Raw genomic sequence first — 20,045 nt, 5'->3', positions numbered from 1 at the left:
CAGCTACTGAAGCTTGTGCATGTATCACGTAGTTCTTGTGCCATGGTTTTCAGCTCCATCAGGTCATTTAAGGTCTTCTCCAAACTGTTTATTCTAGTTGGCCATTCGTCTAATCTTTTTTCAAGGTTTTTAGCTTCTTGCGATGGGTTTGAACATCCTCCTTTAGCTCAGAGAAGTTTGTTATTACTGATCATCTGAAGCCTTCTTCTCTCAACTCGTCAAAGTCATTCTCCATCCAGCTTTGTTCCATTGCTGGTGAGGAGCTGCATTCCTTTGGAGGAGAAGAGGCACTCTGATTTTTAGAATTTTCAGCTTTTCTGCTCTGGTTTCTCCCTATCTTTGTGGTTTTATCTCCTTTTGATCTTTGGTGATGGTGACATACAGATGGGGTTTTGGTGTCAGTGTCCTTTCTGTTTGTTAGTTTTCCTTCTAACAGTCAGGACCCTCAGCTGCAGGTCTGTTGGAGTTTGCTCAAGTCCACTCCAGACCCTGTTTGCCTGAGTATCACCAGCAGAGGCTGCAGAACAGCAAATATTGCAGAACAGCAAATGTTGCTGCCTGATCTTTCCTCTGGAAGCTTCATCTCAGAGGGGCACCCAGCTGTATGAGGTGTCAGTCGGCCCCTACTGGGAGGTGTCTCCTTGGGGGTCAGAGACCCACTTGAGGAGGCAGTCTGTCTATTCTCAGATCTCAAACTCCATGCTGGGAGAACCACTACTCACTTCAAAGCTGTCAGACAGGGACATTTAAGTCTGCAGAAGTTTCTGCTGCCTTTTGTTCAGCTATGCCCTGCCCCAGAGCTGGAGTCTACAGAGGCAGGCAGGCCTCCTTGAGCTGCAGTGGGCTTCACCCAGTTCGAGCTTCCCAGCCACTTTATTTACCTACTCAAGCCTCAGCAATGGTGGACGCCCCTCCCCCCACCTCGCTGCTGCCTTGCAGTTCGATTGCAGACTGCTGTGCTAGCAGTGAGTGAGTCTCCGTGGGCATGGGACCCTCCTAGCCAGGTGTGAGATACAATCTTCTGGTGTGTCATTTGCTAAGACCATTGGAAAAGTGCAGTATTAGGGTGGGAGTGTCCTGATTTTCCAGGTACCATCTGTCATGGCTTCCCTTGGCTAGGAAAGGGAATTCCCCAACCCCTTGTGCTTCCCAGGTGAGGTGATGCCCTACTCTGCTCCATGGGCTGCACCCACTGTCCGACAAGCCCCAGTGAGATGAACCTAGTACCTCAGTTGGAAATGCAGAAATCACCCGTCTTCTGCATCACTCACACTGGGAGCTAGAGACTGGAGCTGTTCCTATTCAGTCATCTTGGAACCTCTCTAGATCTTTCAAGTAATAGACTCACTGTTCCTGAGGGCAAGGGTCCCCCAACTCCCATGAGGACCCCCTCTGGCAGCTCCCCAGGAAGCAGGGAAATGGAAACTGTGCTGCAAAGGTCCACAGCAGCACTGCCCACCATGGCGGCAGGCAATTGTTGCCATTTGTAAAGGCACTGGCTGTGCCAGATATGCTTTGGTTTATTGAGGCGCTCTCTGAATAAACAAGCCTCAGATTCCACTGGGTCTTAGTGCTACCAATTGCTCCAGGTTTTAATGTTACAACTATAGGAGTGGAAAGTTTTGGAGCTAATTCATTTTCTTGCCCATTAAGGGAAGAGAGAGGTGGTGGCCATTCACTTAATTCAGCAGGTGGAGCCAATGGGCTAGTAAAACATATTTTTTTCATTTTCCCTTTCTTTTCTTTAATTTCCTCCATTTCCTGTTCCTCACATTCACAATCTGAATTTAGTTCTTTACACTCGTCCTCCTCTTCCTCAACTGAATCTACCTCATCATCTATTTGAAATGGCTCAAGAGTTGCTTGTATTAGCGTCCACATTGACCAAATGGAGACTGGAATTTTTAGTCCATCTTTATACACTTCTTTAAAATCTGTGCCAATTCTCTCCCATTCCTCCAACTCCGTAGTCCCTCGTTCTGGGAACCATGGCAAACTGCTTTACTGCACTAAACAGTGGGTGATAACAAATTCTGAGTACTAACTTTCACTCCCCCTCTTCGTAATAAGTGTCTTAAGACATTTAAATAAGCATTATGGCTGCTTTCACTTTGTCCCATTGTTACCCTGGTTCTTCCAAGCACCCAGTTTTCCCACTGAAATTCTTTTAGATGTCCTTGGGTATCCTTTGACAATGTGTCCTCCATTTTCACATGCTCTAGCATTCCTTCATCGGGATGTTTGTAGCCCCACACTCAGCAGCCAGAAATGTTGGGGTGATCAGACCCAACACCAGGTCGTGCGGGTGACAAAGTCCAGCAGAGTCAAAGGATTAAGAAATAGACAGTTTGAGAGAGAAAGGTGGGACACCAGGGGCCATCACCATCGTGGAGGCTGCAAAGGCCCTGAGCTCTGGGAGCCCAAGCTATTTATCGGTAATCCAACAAAGAAACAGGTGGTGAGAATGTGGAGGTGGAAAGGACACGTTGCATTAAGCACATAATTTACAGCTGTGGTGGTTTAGCATTTATATGGAACATGTTCTGCTACTTGAGATAATGGGAGTAAGAGCCTAGGAAGGCTAGAAGCAAAGAGCCAGCAAGCCTAGATACATTCTAGAGGACATGTCAGACATGCAAGTCCTGCCTCAGTTTCTCCCAACACTCAGCTTTTTCCTAATAATTGTCTTAGCAAAAACTCGGGCTCTGTTCTCCTCAAACCTTCCTTTTAGTTTTCAAAGTGTATTTCAGAAGTAAAATAATATAATTACATTTAAAAGCTGAAAATTGATTATTTTTACCCTAGCAACACTACCTGAGGTACTGTCAAAAGCTCCATCCAGAGGAGGGTCAAGAACAAGGAAATAAAAGAAAAGAACACCTCTATTTGATAGCAGCATTGTTCACAATAGCCAAGAGGTGGAAGCAACCCAGTGTCCACCATGGATGAATGGATAAGCAAAACATGTCATGTACATACAGCAGCATGTTATTCAGCCTTAAAAAAGAAGAAAACTCTGGGGTGGGTGAAGTGGCTCACGTCTGTAATCTCAGCAGTTTGGGAGGCCAAGGCAGGTGGATCAGGAGCTCGAGACCAGTCTGGCCAACATGGTGAAACCCCATCTCTAATAAAAATACAAAAATTAGTTGGGTGTGGTGATGTGTGCCTATAGTCTACTCGGGAGGCTGAGGCAGGAGAATGGCTTGAACCCAGGAGGCGGAGGTTGCAGTGAGCAGAGATCATGCCACTGCACTCCAGCCTGGACGACAGAGCGAGACTCTGTCTCAAAAAAAAAGAGGAAGAGGAAGAGGAAGAGGAAGAAGAAGAAGAAGAAGAAGAAGAAGAAGAAGAAGAAGAAGAAGAAGAGAAGAAGAAGAAGAAAACTGTGACACATACTACATGCTATACCATGGAGGAACGTTGACATGACGTTAAGTGAAATAAGCCAGTCACAAAAAGACAAATACTATATGATTTCTCTTATATGAGATGTCTATAGTAATCAAATTCATAGAGACAGGAAGCATAATGGTCATTGCCAAGGGCTATGGGGAGAGAGGCAGGGAGAGTTGTTGTTTAATGGATAGGAGTTTCAGATTTGTTAAGACGAAAGAGTCCTGGAGAGGGACGGTGGTCGCCACATTGTACAGCAACGTGAATGTGCTGAACACTACTGACTTGTACACTTAAGAATGGTTACGGCTGGGCACGGTGGCTCAAGCCTGTAATCCCAGCAGACTTTGGGAGGCCGAGATGGGCGGATCACAAGGTCAGGAGATTGAGACCATCCTGGCTAACCCGGTGAAACCCCGTCTCTACCAAAAAATACAAAAAACTAGCCAGGCGAGGTGGCGGGCACCTATAGTCCCAGCTACTTGGGAGGCTGAGGCAAGAGAATGATGTGAACCCGAAAGGCAGAGCTTGCAGTGAGCTGAGAGCCGGCCATTGCACTCCAGTTTGGGTGACAGAGCGAGACTCCATCTCAAAAAAAAAAAAAAAAAAAAAAAAAGAATGGTTACAATGGTAAATTTTATGTGTATTTTATCTCAATTAAACAAAATTGTAGCCAAGCATGGTGGCTCACATCTGTAATCACAGCACTTTGGGAGGCCAAAACAGGTGGATCACTTGAGCCCAGGAGTATGAGACTAACCTGGGCAACATAGTGAGATCCCATCTCTATCACAAAAAAAAATAAAAATAAAAAAAATTAGCCAGGTGTGATGGTACTCACTTGTAGTCCCAGCTATTCAGGGGGCTAGGGGGCTGAGGCAGAAGAATCATTTGAGACTGGGAAGTTAAGGCTGAAGCAAGCCATGATTGCATCACTGCCCTCTAGCCTGGGTGACAGAGCAAGACCCTGTCTAAAGAAAAAAGGGGGCTGGGAGCGGTGGCTCATGCCTGTAATCCCAGCACTTTGGGAGACTGAGGTGGGTGGATCACCTGAGGTCAGGAGTTCGAGACCAGCCTGGCCAACATGGTGAAACCCCGTTTCTAATAAAAATACAAAAATTAGCCTCGCGTGGTGGCACATGCCTGTAATCCTAGCTACTCAGGAGGCTGAGGCAGGAGAATAGCTTGAACCCGGGAGGTGGAGGTTGCAGTGAGCCTGAGATCCCACCAATGCACTCCAGCCTGGGTGACAAGAAAGAAAAGAAAAGAAAACAAAACAAAACAAAAGGAAAAGACAGGTCAAAATTTTAAAGCAGCAATATTTAAATATGTAAGTATTCAAGCAATATTCAAATCGTATCTTCCTACACACGTTTGAGTAGAAAAGCTCTCCCCACCCCCACTGTCTTCACCCCTACCCCTTAGGGTTTGCTCTGGATAAGGGGAGAGCAAATCTTCATAGTGTCACTTTCTTCTTAATCTGGACTTGTGAGAAAAACACAGCTGTGTTTAAGAATATGAACTGCAAATGAAAACCAGCTTTCCAAGCTCCTCCTCATTCTCTGTGTGGTCAGCGAGGCACAGGGTGAGGATTAGGTGGTTTGGAGGGTGCCGACGAGGACTCCAAAATGGCAAACAGGAAGACCCCAGACAGGGTCAGGAAGTGGAGGAAAGTGTAAGTAAAATTCTGCATGGTGAGGTACAGGGAAGAGGGTGATTCTTCCAATCATGTGGGAAAAGTGAGTTTTTTTATGGCAAAGGAACCTTATTTCCAATTATGCTGCTTTAGGAAAATGTTCCTCTTCCTTGACACAGGTTCCCGCTGCACCATCCCAGAGCATTGTTTGTACATGTGAGCTCTGTGTGTGGGCTTCTGCCCAAGGGTTATCCTCGTGGGACTGGGAGACTGTCTGCAAAAGGAAGGGCTGTGACTTCGCTTTGCCCTGTGTGAGAGAGCCAGAAGGGCCCCACCCTGAGGTGTCTGTGCCCTGAGGTGTCTGGACCTCTGTTGGAGCTCCTCGGTGACATTCTGAACTAAAGTTCCGCTCTGGGAAGAGGATTCCTGCACGTTGCTGGGCTCCACTACGGGCTGTTCAGGGTATAGGAATGGAAGCCAGGAGAACGCCCGCCTGTCAGGGAGGGCTGTATGCTTCCCTCACATGGCCCATGGAGTCGAAGAGAGCCAAATTCGAAAAACCCAAAGCAAGGCTAAACTTAGTTATGCGCATCAGAGAATCTTCACCAAGTATTTGACGTTTTTCCTCCTTTGATTCAGGGAACCATATCTGGTATCCAGTTTAAAAGTACTTTTTATATTGTGGAAATAAATGAAGATGAACCAAATGAAATCAAGCAAAGCCTATTTATTGAGAGCCTGCTCTAACAAGGGAGTCACATGCCATCGCTTGTATTTTGGAAGAGATGCGAAAGCAGGCAGAGGAGTGGGAAAGCTTCCTAACAGAAGAAAGGGGAGGCTTTACCAAACCCCAGAGCCACAGCTTCTTGCACTACCCTGCACTGTCCTCTACTGTCTCTGTCCTCAGGTCCTCTACTGTTTCTATCCTCAAGTCATCTTTGTATGAGAGCTGAAACAAGATCGAGGTCACCTTGTTTGACCTTAGCTTGGGACGTGTGCAAGGAGTGACAGAGTTTTCACTATTGTGTGTCTATCCAGGAGCCACTTTGAAAGCTCCACAAGTATTAATTTGGGGATTACTAGCAAGTAAGCAAATTTGCAAATATGGGATTCACAAATAATGAGGGTCAACTGTATTTGTAAGTGACTGCTAGGACCTGTTTCGTGGTAATCCCTTCTCTCAAGAGTGTGGAATGTTTCTTTAGCTTCTTTGATAGTTTATTTATTCGTTCAAGTCTTTATTAAATACTTACTATAAGCCGGCCTCTGCTTTAATCTGTGATGAACAAATTAGAGATTAGGGTCCTGCCCTGTGGATTTTATATTAGAGTAAGAAAGACAGTTAGCTAAGTCTGGAGCTCAGGGGGTGAGGCCCAGTTTGGAATTATAGATTCACTTGACCAAGGTGAAACCTGGTGTGCCACCTCCTACTTCACATCCCCAGACATATTTCCAGAACATTTCTGTTCTATTCTTGTGTATAAACTCTTCCTTTTTAGCCTCTCTCCATTGATGCATGTCAACCTCTACTTGTCTTTTGTTGATTTTGAGGCCACTTGCCCATGTTACTGGCAGGATATTGAAGAAGAATCATACTGACCTGGTTCTGCTACCTACCAGATGAGTTACTTTGGTCAAGCTCTTGGACTTCTGAGCCTGTTTTCTAATTTCAGAAGTGGTGATACGATGTGTTAGGCCCTGGTGTGTTGCAAAGAAGAGGCACACACATACCACCTTTGGTGGTGAGGGCCGAATGTTAACTTGGGTGGAAAGTCATCCAAGCAGCCATATTGTCTCTGGCCCTAGTACTTTCAAAACCTCACAGAACATTAATTTAGCAGTATTTAGGATTGGATTTGAGTTCTGAAGACCTATAGTGTGGTTATTTGTTCATATGGCTGTTTTCCATACTAGATCATGAGCTCCATGAGGGCAGGGTCTACAGTTTCATCTTTCTATCCTAGGCATTCAGTTCAGTGCCTGACACATAGTAATAAAGGCACAAATGTTTCAAAAGTTGAGGAATTTTCAACTGTTCCTGAAAGAATAGGAAGATATAAAGGCTTCTCAGAGATGGTATTATTTAAGTTTTTTGTTGTTTTTTTTTGTTTGTTTTGGTTTTTGTTGGAGATGAAGTCTCACTCTGTCACCGAAGATGGAGTGCAATGGCACGATCTCAGCTCACTGCAACCTCCGCCTCCCAGGTTCAAGCAATTCTCCTGCCTCAGCCTCTCAAGTAGCTGAGATTACAGGCATCTGCCACCAGGCCAAGCTATTTTTTGTATTTTTAGCAGAGATGGGGTTTCACCATGTTGGGAAGGCTAGTCTTGAACTACTGACCTCAGGTGATCCACCTACCTTGGCCTCCCAAAGTGCTGGGATTACAGGCATGAGCTAGCATGCCCGGCCTATTTAAGCTGATTCCTTAAGGGTGAGTAGAAATTTTTTCCAGGTGAATAAAACCTTGAGACATTATTCCAAGCAGAGACCAGCAGGTGCAAAGACACAGGGATATAGAGATGTTGAAGTTTACCAAACACTGCTAGATGAAGAAAACAAAAAAGAAACAATCAAAATCAAAACTTAAAATTAAAAATCCCATTAAAAAAACTATGAATGGGCTTGGCAAGAAGTCACGTTGCAATTGCGTTAACTATGACCGTAGACACTCAGTAATGGATGGAAGTTTTAGGGAAAAACATAACATTCTCAGGTTGTTGGCAGAGTATCTAGAACAATTTAGAAATACAGGTATTGAATTCTGGGAATAATTACACTGTAGTGAAATCATTTCCTTGTCTGCGTATGAAGCATGTATGTGTCACACATTGTTCAAGGTGCTGAAAATCAGACTCTTCTCAAGTAGTTCATGAACAATCAAGGGAGATAGATGGGTGAGCAACTGATTATCATATGACAAGTGAGGTAATAGAGATATGACTAAAATGCTATCTAAAGAAGAAAAAAGGAATTATTCATAATATATGGAGTGCTGAGGAAAGATTTCAGAAATGAAGCCGGCCGGGCTTGATGGCTCACACTTATAATACCAGCACTTTGGGAGGTGGAAGTGGGAGGATCCAGGAGGATCTAGGAGTTCAAGACCAGCCTGGTCAACAGAGCAAGACCCTGCCATTTCTATATTTGAAAACTAAATAAATATTTTTTAGTGAAGTGTTATTTGAGCACTCTGGAGCACCATACAAATATAGGACAGACTGAAGGAATATATGCAGCTTAATTTAATGTTTTTTGAAATTTTATATTGCAGAAGTAGTACGTATTTACTGTTGTGAAATTAGAAAGAATTGATAGGCAAGGAGGGCGGTCCGCAAAGTACTCCATAGATCTACCATACTGAGACAATGCTTAATGCTTTGATGGATTTATTTATTTTGTACTTTCTATGCATATGCATCTATTGTATACATATGTATGCATAGTTAAATAGAAATGGTTCTCCTTGGTGTTCCATTTATCCATTTATTGTTATGAATGTACCCCAAAGAGTATGTTTGCTTTGTCCGAGGGAGTCTTTTGCTACATACTGCTGTACATAACGAAAACTAAAAAAGGGGCTCACTTTTCAGCCTCATGACCTTGTGGTGATTCAGAGGCTTCATCAAAGGCAGATTCAGAAATGAACTTGGTGTGTGTAGGTGGTTATGCTTGGCATTTCTGTTTGTAATAGTATGATAGGGATGATTTTAGTAAGATAGGGATGGTATCAGTGTCTGCCAACAGGGAAGTGGTTAAGTAAACTGTGGTACATCCAAATGATGCATACTGTGCAGTTGAAAAAAGAATGAGAAAGACCTCTGTACTCATGTAGAAGAACTCGGATATATTGTGTGTGTGTTTTAAAAAGAAGAGGAAATGATATCGTATGTATGGTATGCTACTTTTTGTGTTGAAAGAGAAGAGTAGAGTAAGAATATACATGTGTATTTGCAAAGATAAATTCTGAAAAGATATATAAGAAACCAATTAAAAGCATTTGGCTGTGGAAGGAGAATAAGACTATGAATGGGATTTTGCCACATATTTTATAGTTAGATTTTAAAATTTTTCTGGACTATGTATTTATACACATGACCCTTTTAAAAATAAGTGAATGAAGGAATGAAGCAGGATTATGAGAAAGAGATAAGAAAAAAGGATCTAAGGAGCTGCCCATCTTTTTAGTGTCCAGTGAATATTAATACATAACAATAGCAGCAAAAATTGGAAGAGTAGCCCCAGTAGGGTAAGGAGTCAGTCTTTCCTTTGTCTTTTCCTCAATTTCATGTATTAAAAAAATACTATAAATATTTTATATTTATAATATAAATTTGAAATAAAACAATAAAACAATTTGAAATAAAAATGTCTTCAGAGCTCTTAAAATAAAAGGAAGATGGGGCAGCTTTATGTAGTGCACTTCCCAAAAATGGGCTTGTTTCCCTCAAGAGGCAGGGATGGGGCCTACATGGGATACCTATGGGAGAAAATATAAGAAAAAGAAAAGAATTTTAAATATAAATAAATGAAAATAACACTTCTCCCTGATTATAAAGGAAATCACATTCTTTTTGTAATAATTTGGATGACAAATATTAAGAAAAATCTTTAATTTGCCACTCAAAACATTCTGGTTTGTTGCTTTTTATACTTTTTTATGCATGTAAACATTTTAAAAAGTAGAATCATAATAGATAGTCTTTTGCCACTTACTAAATTTTGGGCATATTTCTGTGGCAGTAAATATATCCTGGCATCATCATTTTTAATAGCTGGATGTATATTAAGTTAATCACTGCCACCACAGAGGTGAATTTTCTTATATATACATTTTAATGGACTCAAGCAAGCATTTTTGGACTGAATTCATAGAAGCAGAATTTCTGGAGGGTAATAATTTTTAGGGTCTTTAATAGAAATTTTCAAATTTTATCCTCCAGGAAAAGTGGCTCAGTTTATACCCCCACCACGAGGGACAGAGCTCCAGCTTCTGCCTTCCATTTGTCATCTTTGCTGGCTTTATACAGAAAATATCATTGTTTTCATGACATTTCCTTGATATCTAGTGCTTTTGAATCTTTTTTATATACCTATTGGCCATTTTGTGAGAAAGGCCTGTTTCTCCATATCCCATTTTCTGTTGAAAATCATTTGGCTTTTTTCTGAGTAATTTAAAAGATTTCTTTATAGGCTAAGGATACAAACCTTTTATTTGTCATTGAGGTTACAAAAACTCCCAGCCTTGTGTGAAATTCAGGTAACAAGCAGTACACAGTGACATAACACAATTCTTGGTTTTCGTGATTGCAAGTCATAGCCAAGTATCAAGTGAGAAATTCAGTTTCATTTGCAAGGCTTAAAGAAGCCAGGTGATTCTAGAAAAATAGGCCTTCTATTTGTTTTAAGTTGTTAAAGAGCTTTGAGTGCTTATTAAAAGGAAAGCTTTTAAAATTTATTTTGTATTTTATTTATTTTGAGATGGAGTCTCACTCTGTCACCCAGGCTGGAGTGCAATGGCATGAGCTTGGCTCACTGCAACCTCTGTCTCCCAGGTTCAAGTGATTCTCCTGCCTCAGCCTCCCGAATACCTGGGATTACAGGCACCCACCACCACACCTGGCTAGTTTTTGTATTTTCAGTAGAGACTGGGTTTCACCATGTTGGCCAGGCTGGTCTCAAACTCCTGACCTCAGGTGATCCGCCACCTTGGGCTCCCAAAGTGCTGGGATTACAGGTGTGAGCCACTGCACCTGGCCCAAAAGTTTTGTGTTTTTACAGATATTAGACATGTTTCTTGTTTAAGAAAAAAATCTTAACAATAATGTAAGAAAATAAGAGAAATGTTTTTCCAGAAAAAAGAAATCAGTGTGATTATTTCATCTTATTGGAATGTTGGATAATATAGTCTACTTCATGAATCATCAAGCATGCTATAGATTTTCCATTTTTATAGGATCTGTATCTCAGTTAAGGTAATATGGGTAATTTTTGCACTGTATTTGAAGATGAAAAATACAGGCCAAAATCATAGACCTTGCATAGAAGCTGGGTAATGAAGAAAGCTCTGGAAGAACACATAGATACACATACACAGACACACACAGATATATATATATATATATATATCACACACATATTTTTTAAAGTTTTAAAGCTTTTAAAGCAAAAGCTGGTCCCTTCCCTCTCCCAGAGTGGGTGGGGACAGCAGTTTCATGGGCAGCTTTCCTTGTGAGCCACAGGTCTCCCTGGACACACTGCTGCCTGGCCATGCCCCCTTTCCCTTTCATCTTTCTCTTTGACCAATGGGCTTGGAGCATTAAGGCCACGCCCCTATTCTGCATTCTACTGGGGCCCTGGTTACACCTCCTCTGGCTCAGTCATGCAGCTGCCTGGTGGGTGACTGGAGGCATTATCAGTGCTGGCTGGGATTTCGCTTACATTGCCCCAACCCTGCCTCTCTCCCCACCCCATGATGGCAGAAGAAACTCGACAGAGCAAATTGGCCATAGCCAAGAAAAAGGTAAAAACGCACCACAACCCAGCCACAGATCCCTTCCAATGACAAGACTGCTGCCAGAGTCCACACAACTCCTGTGGCACACTGGACTGGGCCCCCAACCCTGGTGCCTCTGGGCTCCCCCCACCAAAGTCTTGTCAGTCAGCTCTGTCCCTTCAGCAAGCAGCCCAGTCCCTGCCCTCACCAATCACCCCAGAGTGACTTTGGGTAGGTGACTCCTGGGGCTTCCCGCTCCATTACTGTGCCCTCACCTCCTGCTGCCCCAAACTCAACCACCCTGGGCTCTTTGGGCTTTTGTCTCCAAGGACCTGGGTACCCCAGCCCCAGGCCCTGTCCTCGCCAGTTGTCCCTGCATGACTTTGGGCTGGTGGCTCCTGGGGCTCCCTGCTGCAGACTCTGCCCTTCCCTCCTACTACATCATGGTCGACCTCCCTGGGCTCTTTGTGCTGGCGTCTCCAAGGACCTGGGTCCCAACCCTGTGTTTCCCTCCCCCATCATGGAGCGGCGACTTGGACAACGCACTGATGTGGTCCCTCCCAGCAACCAGGAGGAGTGGAATGTAGTGATGTCACAATCTGCCTAGGAACTGTCATTACTGCAAGACCGGCCTTTGATCTTATGACCCAGTCCCCTAAGTGTTGTCACCCCATTTCTGGTTCCTCTGGTCACAGCACAAATTTCCAGCTGGAAGGGGAATGGAGACTATGGGACCTAGGAAGAAGAAGTTTCAGGCTGCCTTACTCCCTTAACATAGATATTGACAGTGGGAAAAGCCTACACTTCCCCCAAGAGCTCAAAACATTGACAGTATCTCTGGGTGGTAATGGGAGAATGGGTTGGTTTGGTTTTCTCCCAGGCTTCTACTTTCCAGGGAAATCTTAACATTTTCTTCTGAGTTCTCCACCTCATATTCTAATTCTCCATGGTTCTGGGACGAGACTGCCCTTCAGTCAGTGGTCTCTGAAATGAGATTTGCTCATCTTCTGTGGAATAGACCTTGGGAAACTGAACTTGATAGCTTGAATCTTCCTCATACTATCTCAACCTGGGGTACTTTGAGTGCCACAGGATAAATGTGGGACATCTTTCTGAAGCTTCGGTTTCCCTTGATTCTCTTGAGATCAAGAGAAAAACATTAATGTACTTAAGGATAACAGTCACATAGGTTTCTAAGAGTATACCAGACTTCTCTCTGAAATGAGGCTTGGGTTGTCCTCTTTCTGATAAATACCCAGATTTATCAGAAAGGCTGCCTTCTGCCATGAGGACACATTGATATAAAAGTTTGAGAGGTACTGGTGCACTTCTTCACACTAACAGACGTGTGAGGATGTATGACTCTAAATCACATGGCATACAGTTCCTGCCTACTTAATGTTTAGTTTTCTACCTCTGCCTCTGGTTTTGGTCCCTGGCAGCTGCTGATTCTTGGCAAAACTGCAGAGCTTGGAGTCAGAAGACTGGGTTCCAAAGTTCCAGTATCGCCTTTTTCTTTTTTCTAGCCATGATATCAATCCCTCTCAGTCACTAAATGATTGTGACAACACCTTGTACAGTTGTTGGTATCATTAAATCAGATGGTGTATAAGAGTGTTTTGTAAAAACTGTAAAGGAGGATGTGGCTGTAGGAGTTGATAGTTCTCATGAGTATTACTGCTCTTCTTTCCCACAGTTAAAAGAATATTGGCAGAGAAACAGCCCTGGTGTTCCAGCAGGAGCAAAGAGGAACAGGAAAACAAATGGCAGTAGCCCTGAGACAGCCACTTCTGGTGGTTGCCACTCACCTGAGGATGTGAGTCTTGGCTGGCCAGGCTCCTGGAGACAGGGGGCCCAAGGGGCAGTAGAGGGTAATCGTTAAAATTGTGGATGGACTGTTGGGTACTGGTTAAGAATTCTGGGTTTGGCAAGGCACAGTGGCTCACACCTGTAATCCCAGCACTTTGGGAGACTGAGACAGGTGGATCATGAGGTCAGGAGATCGAGACCATCCTGACTAACACGGTGCAACACCGTCTCCACTAAAAATACAAAAAAATTAGCCAGGCATGGTGGCGGACACCTGTAGTCCCAGCTACTCGGGAGGCTGAGGCAGAAGAATGGCGTGAACCTGGGAGGTGGAGCTTGCAGTGAGCTGAAATTGCACCACTGCACTCCAGCCTGGGAGACAGAGTGAGACTCCATCTAAAAAAAAAAAAAAAAAAAGGAATCCTGGGTTTGAATCCTGCCTTTCTGTCTGCTAGGGATACGATTTAGGGCAAGTTGCTTGAGCTCTTTGGGCCTCTCTTTTTACATCTGTATAGTAGAGGTGGTATTGTTTGACTTCCATTTGTGAAGTTTAAATGAGATTTGTTACTGTTGTTTTTATGTTAATCCCTAGTACATGGCCTGCTGTAAACACCCAGGATACCCAGATATGGTCATTGATGTTTGGTTTTCCTCATCCCCAGTCATAAGGGGAAGCCAGGACAATGAGAAGAGCCACTTGCCATCAGGAGTCACTGAAAGGGCCCGAGGGTGGGATGGTGGGGAGATAAGAACCATGAGAGAAGTTGGCACAAAGGAGTTATGGGACAAAGCATCCAAGATAGGCAGAAAAGAAAATGTTGCCAGTTGATGGGGGAGTAAGGAAGTCAGAGGGCTTAAACACTGAGGGAGACAGAACATCTCCATGTACACTCTCATCTCCTGTTGTCAGCAACAGGTATCCATGGGAGGACCCTACATCACCTGCTATCCTGAAGGATCTGGAGGTAAGAGGCTCCGGGTGGAGGTGCAGTGACCCTGCCGGCCAACCCTCCAACCTCCTCCCACAGCGGGGAATGGGTGTCCCTCTGCCAGCTGAGAAAGCCCACACACACCTCAGCCTTAATGATTGTTCTCTCTACCTCTCCCCCTACTCCTCATCCACCTCCTCCTCTCTGCATGAGCCTCAGAGCCTGTGCCAAGAACTAGCAGTAGTCCTGGACTCAAGGTCCGTAAAAATCAGTTAACTGAATAACACTAACATTTTTGGTACGAGTCCAGTGGGGCCCCCTGATTCCATGCTGCCAATCCTGGGCTCCAGTTTCCCCTTGGGACCCTGAAGAAAGGGGCTGGGGGCCCCTGGTGCCAAGGACAAATAGGGAGTTGGGGTACCCAGGCCTCACCTGGAGGGACCCCAGAGCATGCAGCATGACTTTTCTTTTGCTGCCCTCTTTGCTGACTCTCTCCTCTCCAGACACCCCTGCTCAAGTCCTTGCTACACACACCCTGAGGTTGTTGCCTCTCGGGGAAGTGCTAGCTTGACTGGTTGTCAGGGGCCCCATATTTCTGCCATGACTCAGTCCCTAATTTGCTCTTTGATTCTGGACAAGCCACCTCTCCTTTTTGGGTTCATGTTTCCAGAGAACGTAGTGAGTATCAAAGGTCTCTGTTAGCTCTGAGAGTCCAAGATTTAAAGGCCTCCTAGAATGGAAACCTCAGGGACAAGGGCTCCTGTCTGTCCTTTTCTGTCCAAATCTGCTGTGAAGAACCATACCTGGCCCATACATTCTCAGTAAATATTTATTGAATGAAGGCACTTTTCTAAATCAAAGCTGGCAGAAGGGGGGGCCTTTCTCAAACTCCATCTCTAGAGGTTTATGTTACTGTCCTCTCAAGAGATTCCAGATTCAGACTGAGTTCTGTGGCTGTGGGCAAAAACTAACAAAGACCCAAATCCTCTGTCCTTGGGAGCCTGAGGAGACTTTACCAGTTCATGTTCCTATTATGTCTGAGAACTTTGCCTTTAAAATCCATTCCTGGCCCCTGCCTACCGCTTCCTGGTCTGGGGAGTAGAGTTGAGGGGGCTACCCTCCGTCACTTTAATTTGACTCTCCCCACAGAAACAACAGAAGAAACAAGTGGAACATCAGCGGGAAGAAGTAACGTGATTTATTTGTTTCCTCGCGACATGACTGCTGGGTTTAGGGGGCACTCAGGTGTTAGAGGCCCCAGTCTTGTCTCGCCCACTCCCAGCCTGGGGAAGAAGGCTCACCCCTCAGATTCCACCTCATCCCCATCCCCATCCCCACAGAGTCTCTGATAACCTGGGCCCATGGGTGGGCCTGTCCTGGGGCACTGGTGGCATTCCAGGGGCATGTCTCTTGCTGTGCCATCTCTGCTTCCCCCTGGTAAGAGCTCTGCCTTCTTCTTCCTATAGGAAAAGAAGGCAAACAATGAGAAACAAAGTGGAAAGGGAGCTAGATGTGAGTGGAGGGTGTGAAGTTTTCTCCTGTCCTCCGGAGAATGTTTCTTTCCTTCTCTTTCAGCACTTGCTTGGTTTTTCTCCCAAAGATTCAAATCCAGAGATTGAATATACAGAAAGAGAAACTAAATACAGACCTGTATCACATGAAACGTTCTCTCAGATACTTTGAAGGTGGGAATCTGGGCACCCTGTCATCCTTCAATCTGGCACTTTGGCAGGTCTTTAGGGAGAGTCCTTTAGGCCCCATCTCAACTCTCTCATTACAGAAGAGTCCAACGATCTGGCCAGCCCCCTGCAATATACATTGCAGTGTATAGGAGAGTTAGAGAGGGCTCTCTCTGCTGTCACCGCTACACAGGAGAAGAAGGAGACCAGTGTGAGTTCAACCACTTGCCCCATGCCCTGGGAGCACACTTCACAGATGGAGGAGTGAGCCTAAAGGTCCCGTCTGCAGGATGGAGTGTCCTGCCCAGAAGGCAGTATGGCTATTTCTCACTGCTCTTGTGTATGGTTGTTAGAGGCAGCCTGGGGCTGAGTCAGCTACTGTGGGTGAGCTGGGGGGCACTGTGGGGAGAGAGCACTGGACACAGAGCTTGTAGGTCAAGTGCCTGCCCTGTCCTTACCTGACCGTGGTCTTGGCCAAGTCCTAGATGGGGTATTGGGTACTTGCACTGTGAAGATACAGAAGGGTACCTTTAGTATGTTACCATTTCTGTAGAGACAGGAAAAGTGTGTGTGTGTGTGTGTGTGTGTGTGTGTACATACTATGATAATATACATAAAACATGTCTCCAAGGGTTCATAAAAAATTCAGGAGAGAGCAACAGGGTGACTGGGAGATACTTCCCTTCTGTACCTTCTGAGTTTTGGACTATGTGAATGTATCATCCTTTCAAAAAGTGAACAAAGATTAATTTTCCCCTTCCTGTCTGTGCCCCCATCCCCAGCAAGAAAAATGGGCTTAGAGAATTGGATAGACCTGGGTGTTCAAATCCCAGCTCGGCCTAAGTGATCTAGACAAGCACTTAACCTCAAATACTCCATGTTTTTTCATCTACACAATAGAGGTAATCATAGTAACTGTCTCCTATGGTGGTTGCAAGGATTAAATGGGATTGCTAGCATGGTACCTGGTGAAGCACTCCATAAAGGTTCAAACAGTGGTAATAATAACAGTAACAACAATAGCAATAGTATCTCATCTCTCTGCGCCTCTGTTAGCCAGCTGGAAATTTGATCTCTTTCCCTGTCCCTTCCAACTTAACTAAGTTCTTTTAAAAACCAGACCATGGGCTTGGAAATGCCTTGATCTTTACTGAGCGAGCTGTATATTGAGCCTAGCCCTAGCCCTTTTAAGGGGCACTCTGTGGAATGGCCCAGGCTCCCCAGATGGAAACTTCTCACTCTTCACCATCCAGTTCTCGAGCCGCAGTAAAGCACTTATTGAGTGGCAGTTAGAGCAGTCCATACAGGAGAAGGCATGGCTGAAAGCACAACTGACACGGGTGAGGTTTTGCAGAGGGTGGTATGTGGAAGGAAGATGACCCCAGGTGGCCAGGAGCAGGTGAGGACCAGTGACAGCCCTTCCTAACTTCTGTGCCCATTCTTGCAGTTGAAGGAGTTGCTTAAACAAGTCCAGCTAGAGAGAGATCAATATGCTCAACATATAAAAGGAGAGAGGGCCCGGTGGCAGCAGAGAATGAGGAAAATGTCACAGGAGGTGAGATCTGACCCTTCAGCACGCCCCCCCTGCCCCACCCCCACTTAGATAGGTCACTGGATCGTTCTGGGCATCTGTAAAATGGGAATAGTACAGCCAGAGGTGATCATGGGTATAGGCTTTGTGGAGGTGGCGGCAGAGAGGGAGATGGTAGCCTGTCCAGCCACCAGCCCCTCTCTCCAGGCCTCTTTCCCCCTGTGCTTTGGGCAGGTTCACACATTGAAGAAGGAGAAGCAGCATGATATGCATCAGCTAGAGAAGCTGGAGAAGAGCTTGTCCAAACTCAAAAACCAGACGGGTAAGATGGAGCTAGTGTGACCTGGGAGCAGGACTGGCATCAGAGGGTCCTGGGGGTGGCTTAGAATGCCCCAGGGAGGTGGGTGGATGGATGGAAGGGCTTTGAGGCAGAGGGAAAGAGGTCTGTGCCAGGAGACGGCAAGTCTTGTCATCTACATGAGCCTCAGTGTCCCCATCAGCAAAGAGGGCCCATTGTCAGCCACCCACAGGGCTCTCTATCTGAAAGTGGCTTGGAAGATTGGCTACCATCTGGGTGTGAGGAATCATTAGCAGTGAGGCCAAAGTTGGGGAGCCTGAGAGGAGCTGTGCACCAAGAGGAGGGTTTTTTGTTTTTGTTTTTGTTTTGTTTTGTTTTGTTTTGAGAACCAGAGGCCCTTATTGTCGGCTTCCTTTCTCAGCTGAACCCCTGCCCCCGGAGTTCCCAGCAGTGCCCTCTGAGGTGGTGGGACTGGGTCTGGGTGGTATAGTAACATTTTGGTTCTTAAAAGTAAAAATAAAGAACAGCGGCTCATTCCTCTCTGGGGAGGGGCTGGCTCAGGGTTACATAGTGAGGGTGGAGGCAGAGGTGGGCCCACAGTACCTCCCTTATTGGGTTGTCTGGGGACCCCTCTGGTCACCCGCCACCAGGAGGTGGAAGAGGGCATCTGGACAGTGAGGAGGAGGAGGCACCTCGTTCCATGCCGAGCGTCCCAGAGGACCTGGAGAGCTGGGAGGCCATGGTGAGCCTGACTCCCCCTGCACCCCTTTTGCCACCTTCCTCTGTGGTTCCTCCAAGACCCCTTTATGCTCTTAGTTTCCCTGCCTTCTGATTTCTCTGGACCCTCACCCCTTCCGGGAGACAGTGGTCAGACACCATTTAACCTGTGACCAACAGGTGCACTCTCTGAGGCCCCAAGGGAAGCGGCTGCACTCCACCTCTCTGCCCCATTTGTTCTGTATATGCCCCTACAAGAATGCTTACATCTTGCCTTCCGGTGGCATTTTTCAAGTCCGCTGGAGCCAGTGCCCAGGAGGAGCAGGCACAGTTATGAGAGCAGGTGAAAGAGCAGACTGTGTGCTGCCAGCACCTGGTTCACCTGGTGGCCTTGGCCCAGAAGGAGCCAGAGGCAGCGGTCCCAGCCCCAGGGACTGGGGGCAAGTCTGTGAGTGGGGAGACCCATCGGGCCCTGCAGGAAGTCATGGAGAAGCTAGAGGTGAGTGAGTCCTGGCATGGGCCAAGAAGCGCAGGGGTGGGGCAGGTCGCTGCCGAGATGCGACCCCATTATGTTGACTCCAGAGTGGCTTTATGGAATTCCCAGAGGAGAAGGCAGACCTGAGTGAGCTGGTGGAGAAACAAGAACTGCAATTCATCCAGTACTGGAAAGAGAGATGCCATCAGTGAGTGGGAGGCCAGGGCACGGCAGGGGTCTTGCCATTTGCCTAGGCTGGTGTCAAACTCCTCAAGTAATTCTTCTGCCTCGGCCTCCTAAAGTGCCAGGATTATAGGCATGAGCCACTACACACCGCCTGGAATTTTTTTAAAAGAGTCAATTAAAGTGCTTCATTTAAGTGTATGTCTCTAAGACAATTTAATAATTGATTAAATATTGTTGAATAGACTGAAAACACAACATCCAAGCACATTAATTAAGCAAATAATGCAAGTGTAGCTCTCACACTCCATAAATGTTTTCTAGGTGTCATTCCAAAGCCATTCTTTTTAGAGGATCTTTAAGAAAATGCTTGGCTGTCATCTAATTATTATACAAGATATTAAGAATTTACTGAGTTTACAGTTCTTTCTATGAAGGAAAGAATGAAGTCTACACCCAAGAGAAACATTGGAATTTTCATTTAAGTAAATCTCTATTCTCATTTAAAATGTTACTAGTGCTCTTGTCGGCAATAGACACATGAAGCAAAAATTTTCCTTTTACATTTGAATTTCAACTGCATTTAAAGTGTTATAAATACCATGAATACATAAACTAAGGGAATGAGTGTATTAACTCTGATGCAGTTTGTCAGGTTTTAACAGTAGTGAATCTTGGGATCGGTACATCTCAATTCAGTATAGCTATGGTAAATGACCTAGAGATCGCTGAATTGTTGTATTTCCAGGACTTTTCAAAAGTGACTATTAAGGTTGGCCATGGGATCTAGCAAGGTATTGTTCTAGAAGATTTGTGGCCTTCTCCTAAACCAGACTGGGAAAATTCTGGTTCTTCTATTCACTGACATCTGAAAGGGCAAAGAGGGAGGCACCATGAGATTC

The 20,045-nt window shown here is 45.3% G+C and overlaps 1 pseudogene; it reads left to right on the top strand.

Moving 5' to 3' along the window:
• The first annotated feature begins 11,477 nt into the window (after positions 1–11,477).
• LOC117072995 lies at positions 11,478–18,750 on the top strand (annotated as a pseudogene).
• The last annotated feature ends 1,295 nt before the right edge of the window (positions 18,751–20,045 follow it).

Source organism: Trachypithecus francoisi, unplaced genomic scaffold (genome assembly GCF_009764315.1).
Source record: "Trachypithecus francoisi isolate TF-2019V2 unplaced genomic scaffold, Tfra_2.0 Lachesis_group4, whole genome shotgun sequence".
Classification (NCBI taxonomy): Eukaryota; Metazoa; Chordata; class Mammalia; order Primates; family Cercopithecidae; genus Trachypithecus; species Trachypithecus francoisi.
The sequence above is the reverse complement of the archived record's forward strand: the minus strand, read 5'-3'. Positions and strand labels throughout refer to the sequence as shown.